At 37.5% G+C, this 7,750-nt stretch overlaps 1 non-coding gene across 1 annotated transcript; it reads right to left on the reverse strand.

Annotated features, from left to right (window-relative positions):
• Positions 1-256: 256 nt before the first annotated feature.
• Positions 257-408, reverse strand: Trnay-gua (transfer RNA tyrosine (anticodon GUA)). The gene is made up of 2 exons: positions 372-408; positions 257-292 (listed from the first exon to the last, which is right to left on the reverse strand). It is a non-coding gene; the product is annotated as a tRNA-Tyr (tRNA).
• Positions 409-7,750: the final 7,342 nt, after the last annotated feature.

Here is a 7,750-nt window from a genome sequence, read left to right on the forward strand (position 1 = left end):
AGAAAAATTTTCAATCCAAGTTTGCACTCAGAATAGTCCCAAAATGTCAACAAATTTAGTCTGACTCTGGTTTCTGAAGGTCAATCAGATGCCTGTGCATATGTTATCGTTTATCTCGAAAAAAAATAAATTATATGAATTACACAAATTCTTATTTGACTTCGTTAAAGTAACCGAAAAACATCAAAAAAATTACAAAATCTTTCAAAATTACAAAACCAAAAAAATTTAAATATGACTAAAAAAATTATGTTTCTCCTTCGAGCCGGATTTGAACCAGCGACCTATGGATGTCTGCACTGCAGTTACCGGTTGTTTGAATCCAGTTTCACCGCGCCAACGTTATTATTGTTGATGCAAGCCAATTTCGTCTACAGTCCACCGCTCTACCAACTGAGCTATCGAAGGCAGTTGGAAGTGCGCTTCCATTGCGCTGTTTTGCCTTTTCGTATATATGTACACTTGTACGTGCTATACTTGCCAGTGTGAATAATAATACGCAAGTATTTCCATTTGGATGCCTCCCAGACAGCAACAGAAAACGAAACTGCAGAATATAATTAATTTCTTTACTATTCGTGGCTCTTACTTTTCGCTGCTCTTTGAATGATTAGTAACTAAGTATATTTACTTATGCATTCTCTTTGCGTCGGCTAATTTGCGGTCGACGGGGTGCGCTTGTGGAGCGGCAGCAAAATCTTTATTGTGATTTTTGTTGTTGCTACTTGCTGCTTGCCATTTTATTGGGTGGCATACAATCAATACTTTACGTTAATGATCGGCTCATTTTAGCTTCATTTTATGTTTTGTTTTTATAAGTGCGCTCATTTTTGTTTGCAAAGAATTTCTCTTTTCATTGATCTTTGCAAGCGTTGCGTTTTGTGTTATGAATGAAATTGCTCACTGGCACTTTCTCTTGCTTCTCTTTTGTGCATCGTCACCCAGCTGCCCACTGCTTGTTGGTGCTTTCTCTATTTGCTATTTTTAGATACTCGGGCGAATATAAATTGCTATGCAATTTTATTGAGATTTGAGTACTTTTTCTAGATACAAACAAGAGATGGAGCTGAATTCCAACTACAAAATGGTTATCTTTTAAATATTTTCTTATATTTCTTTTTGAGCAGAGGAGTATAAGGAAAAGACGATCAGCGCGTCATTGCTCACTGAAATCTCGTAATTTTCGCTTTAGCAGTGGTAGAGATCTTAAAGAGATCACTACTGCATATTCGCGATTGAAGTTGTTTAGTATTGAATGCAACTCTTTAAACCAAATGTACCAAATGTACTGTACGAGTATATTTACATTTACCTTTACATGAACTTTACAAGTTTGTTCATGCTCAAATATTACTGTATAAAGTTATTGAATAGATCAGACGCGTGTTCTTATATTTCGCGCAATTTGTGTTACAAAGAAAGCTGTACAGCAAATTTTTAATGCAAATTTAACGCTGCTTTCCAGCTTAGACGACAAATTTTAAGGGGTGAACTTAGTTAAAAAATGTACCAAAATTAAATTAATACTAAAAATAGGACCCAAGATCAGGTGCCAGCGAAAGGCAAAGAATTGAGAATTTGAATTAAAAAATTTGAAATTTTCATACCAACTTTTCAGGCCACTTTCATTTCTGCACTGCGAGTCTGTACGCGAAAACCAGGTTATACGTGAAAAATCAGGCTATTATAACCTAAACAAGTTGTGGCTTCTAAATAGGAGTTTAATGTGCCTATAGAATAGGTTTCTAGTCAAGCACAGCATCTCAGTGTTGCACGGATATTGCAGCGTGCGACTTATGATTGTTTTTTAGAGTCAAATCTGTTTTAAAAGGAAAAAAGGTATGAGTCCGGTGCTGCTGTAAAAGATAAATGACACGCATCATTTAGGGAAAAAATTCAAAAAACAAAAGAAAACCTCTAGTATGAAGCTTGTAAAGATAGAGGAGCGATGAATAATGAATTTGGCGCGAGGTAAATTTTTACGAAATCAAAATCAAATAATTTGCAACACATGTATGTATCGCTCCTTAGTAGCCAGATATCGCAAATCGCTCACTTACAACGATTTGTTCAACGTAATCCTTTCAACCTGATTTTCTAAGACCCTATTGATGGTTTTCGATACTATCTCACGAATTGAGCAGCCGATATTCAGAAGCTGTGCACTTTCTAGATTTTTCATAAAACATCAACCGCCTGTTTGTCACGATAAGAGCAGCGCATCATATTGCATAGTTTTTACTATATTATTTATTTAATTTTTATTTACTTGTTCTATTTTTCTATAAATACAAGGTGGCGCAAAATTAATCACCCTATCGCAAGATTTATAATTTTCGCAAATGGTATGGCGAATGATTATTCGCCAGTATCCAAATACAAACACTCACTTAAAAGCTATGAACAACATAAACTAAGTCTTAAAGAGAGAGCAATTGCAGATTTATATATTTAGGTATCAATTAACATTAGGTTTCCAGAAGTACGTACGTATGTATGTGGGCATAAATAAACATTAACATTGACAAAGTTAAGTGTCTATGCAAATTTAGAATTGATACTAATATTAACAGAAGAAAGTATGAATGAAATAACATAAAATTAACAGAGGTGAGTAGGTATGAAAGACGATTATTAACATTGGCGAATCAATGCATGTAAAGAATAAGTCGTCTACTGAGCGAGTGTGAGCATTATGCAGAATGTTAGGGGAGTTAGTAATAAGTAAATGAGAGTTAACATAGCGTGTAAGCAAAGGTGGGATTATAATGCAACATAGATTTAAGCTGATGTTCTATTTATTAAATTAAATGACTGAAAACGCGAGATATTGTATAAGTTTAGAACAAGAAAAAGAAAAACAATTACTGAGAATAAACAAATTTGAAACAACAAAGCCAACATATACAGGATGAACGATATGAAGTGTTACCAACTTCACACTGCTTGTATCTGTAAAACAGCTCATGACTCAACGTCAAAATTGTTCTTATGACAGTTAAATATATTGTTTATAAGCCATCAAAAGCATTTGCGTCTCAGTTTTGTTGAATTTTTTTTTTCCTGTGATGGAATTCAAACGTAATAGTGCGATTGCGTTATATTTGGCTGGAAAATCACAACCAGCCATTGTTCGTGAGATCAGTCACCTCAAAGGGAATAAAATGTTTGTGTATCGCACTATAAAACGTTACAATGATACTGGAAACATTGCAAAACGTTATGGAGGTGGACCAAAACAAACCGCAACAACGCCAGAAATGGCTGGGAAAGTGCAGGCTAGACTTGAACGAAATACATGTCGAAATGGAAGAAAAATGGCAAAGAACTGAAAATATCGCAAGACAGCATTCGACGCATATTGAAAAATGTGCTCAAGGTCAAGGCTTACAAGTTGCAAAAGGCACACGATCTTTCACCCCAGCAAAAAAAAAGTTCAGTGCGAAAGAGCAAAATTTCCTAACATTGTGTTTTCTGATGAAAAAAATTTCCCAATTGAGCAGTTCATAAACACTCAAAACGATCGTGTTTACTTGACCGAATGCTCATACGAGAATTTGAGCCTACGTATGGCCACTCGAAGCAATTTCCCATCGCAAGTAATGGTTTGGGCTGCAGTGACCGCTGATGGACGCTCTCCAATCGTTTTTATCGAGTCTGGTGGCAAAGTGAATGCGACTTATTATCGGGAAAAGGTTTTAGAAGCTGCTTTAGAGCCGTGGACACGCAAACATTTCGAACGTAGACCATGGACGTTCCTACAGGACTCGGCACCGTCTCAAAAAGCTCGTGTGAACCAAGAATGGTTAAAAAATGATATTCCACACTTCATTTCGTCCATGGCTTTCGAATTCGCCAGACGCAAATCCGATGGGCTATTCCATGTGATTCATTTTGGAAAGCAAGGTGAGGACTAAAAAATATGCCAGTATGGATGCGCTGAAAAAAGCGATTATACGAGAATGGGCCAAAATACCTTAAGACCACATTCGTGCAGCATGCAACTCATTTTTTGACCGTTTGAAGGCTATAGTCAAGGCAAAAGGTAGTCATATCGAGCTTAAGTGAATACTCGTATATGTTAAAATTGTAATCATTTTTGAACAATTTTGTTTTTGAAATCAATAAAAACTAATTTCACACAAAAAAGTTATGGTGCTTTGAATAGCTAATACTTCATATCGTTCACCCTGTAAATCTTAAATTCAAACCCATATAAGTACTTATAATATACCATCGATTTGATCTAATGCTTTTTGTATTTAGATAAATGCACAAAAAAGTCTCAAAAATGGCTCAGATTTCTTTTTGTGAAATGGAGCAATATGCAAAATAATAATGAGAAAAAGCAAATTAAAAAAAAAACCACAAGTAAATCAAAAATTACTTCAAAAATGTTAGCCCACATAAGTACATACAAGTATTAAATTACAACATAAAAGCATGGGAATAAACAGAAATAACTATTTTACATTACACGCATCCCAGCAAACATATTCTCACAATTTTGCGATATTTTAATCAAAAAGAAAATTCGTATTTCAACGATAGTAACCCCAATTGCTTGCTGCCTTATAACATTTCAAGTATTATAAATTCTAACCCTTCAATAGTTTTGCATGGTAAATTCTTTAAAATTATGATAGATTGCCAATCGTCAAGCAGCTATTTTCAAAGCCAATTCTAAATGTTTCGCCAACTTGTAAATTTCAAAAAAGTGGTTGAAGGTCAAAGAACAGCTAAACGGATGTCAACCCAAATGTTTATGGGCAGCCCACACATACTAAGACATCTATGCATCTGTAAGAAAAGTAGTAGGGAGTTGATGGTCGCTCGTTATCTCGTTAGCTCTGAAACTTTCCCATTGTCTTAGGTCAGTAACTGGTGGTTGCTGACTGCCACAAATCCCACATGACCTCATCCATCGGCAACCACAATCAGCAGCACAGCAGGCAACAGACTGCATTAAAGTGTTCGAGCAAGTAGTAAAACGGTGAGTGACCGCTTAAACTTTCAATGACAATGTCCTGTGCATTAACCGTCAGTGGATTACGACCAACACACGCCAAGCAACATCAAAACATGCGAGCAGTTAGCTCCGCATGTGGCAGCCGAGAGAAGCAGTGGCAGCAGCAAGAGTAACATGTGCTGAGTTACAAAGTAGTACATATTACTACAAAGTGGTTTATTTTTCTTTTTGGCTTTTGAAAGAAATTGCACAGACAAATGTGGCAAGAATAGCTGCGATAAGAGCTAATGTTATCAGCTTACGAGCAGATAGTTTATTGAGCTCAAGCAAGAAAGTTGACTCATGCATACATATATGCGTATGAGTGTATGCACAAGTGTACTTGTGTGTGTACAAATTCTAAAGATTATTAGGGACTGAAAATATATTCATGAGGCAAAGGGAATTTGAGTTGTCACAGGTATTAGCAGGATGAAATATTTAGAATTTAGAGAATTTATGTCAGCACAGCTTTTGCACTCGCACGTCTATGCGATTGGTCTGTTAAGGATGAGCGACCTCAAGGCTTTTATAAGTAAACTAGAACATTTGTGCACACTTCTGTTGCTCACTGTGAAATTCGCTTTAGTGAGACTTTTTTAATGCTTTAAATACCGGGAATACTCGCACATGAATAAACTTAACTCTAAATAATAAAAAACCTTTAACAAACACCCCTTTCGTATTAACGCCGGTAATTAAAGGAGTTTTTTGAAAAATCGATCGTCGAGTCAGATAAAATTATTTTGCCGGCATTGCACAACAAATTGTGATGCTGCTTTTCATAAAAAGCATTAGTGTTCAATTTTGATATTTGAAAAAGGTGAGTCAAGAAGCAGCGAGAGATTGAAATTGAAATGGAAAGTTGATTAGGTCGAGCCAAGCAGCACCAAGAGATTTGGTGGCTCCTAAAACACTCAGGCTAAAAAGACTATTGTATTCGAAGCCCTAAAAAGTAAAGGGGTTTGCTAGTCTATGAGGACAGGAGGGAAGTAACAGAGAGAAAGAGATAGGATAAAATAGAGATAGAGATAGAGAATTTTCCAGATTCTTTGACAAATCTTTACAATATCCTCCAGTTTGAGAGAACGATTTTTTCTCATTCTCATAACATTGGAACCCAAAATGCGTAGCCTTGCTCTCGCAAAGGCAGGACACTCATAGAGAAAATGCTCAGTGCTATCCGACTCCTCTAAGCAAGGCAGGCAAATCGGGTCCTCAATCATTCCAATGGTGAGCTGTGTCTTATTATATGGCCGACCATCAACCGAACGTCGTTTCTAACAAAGTTCGACAGTTTTCTATGCGACCACAACAGTTGCCTTTCCAGTTCTGCCGCGTTCTATACTGGACCATCGCCCTTTATGTAAATTGCATACATAACCGCTGATCCACTTCATGATCCTAGTGGAACTGATTCCTATTATTGACTCTGGTCCCTGTGGGGTAACCGCTGATCCGCAGTTGGCCAATTTGTCGTCAATTTCATTTCCTTGAACACCGCAGTGTCCTGGGACCCATAAAAGTACAAGTCCTTTATCCCTTCTTCCAACAGAATTAAGCTTCTTCTTACATTCTTAAACAATCTTTGAGGTTTGCTTTGAGATCTCCCGGTAATAACAAACTAATATTGGCATCTCTAGCCCTTACACCTATGGAAAACCGTCAGAAAACTGAGATAATTTTGAACTAAGAACAGGTCAAAGGTCTTTATATGTATATTAGGCTGGCTGGGCCGAATGAACCACGAGCTGTATGAGCTCTATGACGATGTGGACATAGTTAAGCTCATCAATATTCAGCGCTTGCGCTGGCTAGGCCACATCGAGCGTATGGATGCAGAAGCTCCAGTAAAAGTGATCAGATGACAGGTTAGAGGGCAACAACGTGGAGAACCATGGAAGGACGTAGTCGAGGGAACCCTACCATCGCTTGCTGTAAGAAGTAGGAGAAGGCGCGCCCAAAACAGAGACACCTGGCGAGTTTTGTTGCAGTCGTCCTTATTCCGGTAACGGGTTGTGGCTGGGTAGACAAACGACTACAAAGATTGCCTTTTAACAAGGCTCCCTTGCAACGCTATGCATGAAGAGCTGGGATTCGGTATTTTTATCGAAAAGTGTGGCATTTTTTAGCATAGACTCACATGAAACGTTTTCACTTACGCACTTTATTTGTTCTTTTTTCAGTGAGTTGAAAAATTTGACTCGGCCAAAAGATGGAATTAATTCTTGAAAATTTTCTGCGATGATTGATTACGATTTTCGGCATGGATTATCGAGACAGGAGTGCATTGATCAGCCTACTTCGACTCTTGACGTTGAAGCCTCACACATAGCCACTGTGAAATGCTGGTACGAGTTCCAATGCAACTGACGAGCCTTGCAGGATGTCTTTCGAGGGGGGCCGTCCAAAAACGGTTGTAGTGCCAGAAACAATCGATGTTGTGCGTCAACGCAAGATCGTCATGTGAGATATCGCGAGACATCCTTGGGCATTTGTGGGATCAGCATACATTGAATATTGCATGAAGGGTTGGTAGTCAAGAAGATTTGTCCTCGTTGGATACCCCATAATTTGACTATTGCCAAAAAAAACGAACTTATGTCGTTTGATGTAAAAAATGTTGAAGAAATTCAGCCATGGTGGTTCAAAACTTTAAAATGACATCTTAATAGGGGACGAATCTTGAATGAATTCATATGGAAACAAAACAGGAACCGCCAGTATGGGTGTTACAAGACG

Source organism: Anastrepha obliqua, chromosome 2 (genome assembly GCF_027943255.1).
Source record: "Anastrepha obliqua isolate idAnaObli1 chromosome 2, idAnaObli1_1.0, whole genome shotgun sequence".
Taxonomy (NCBI): Eukaryota; Metazoa; Arthropoda; class Insecta; order Diptera; family Tephritidae; genus Anastrepha; species Anastrepha obliqua.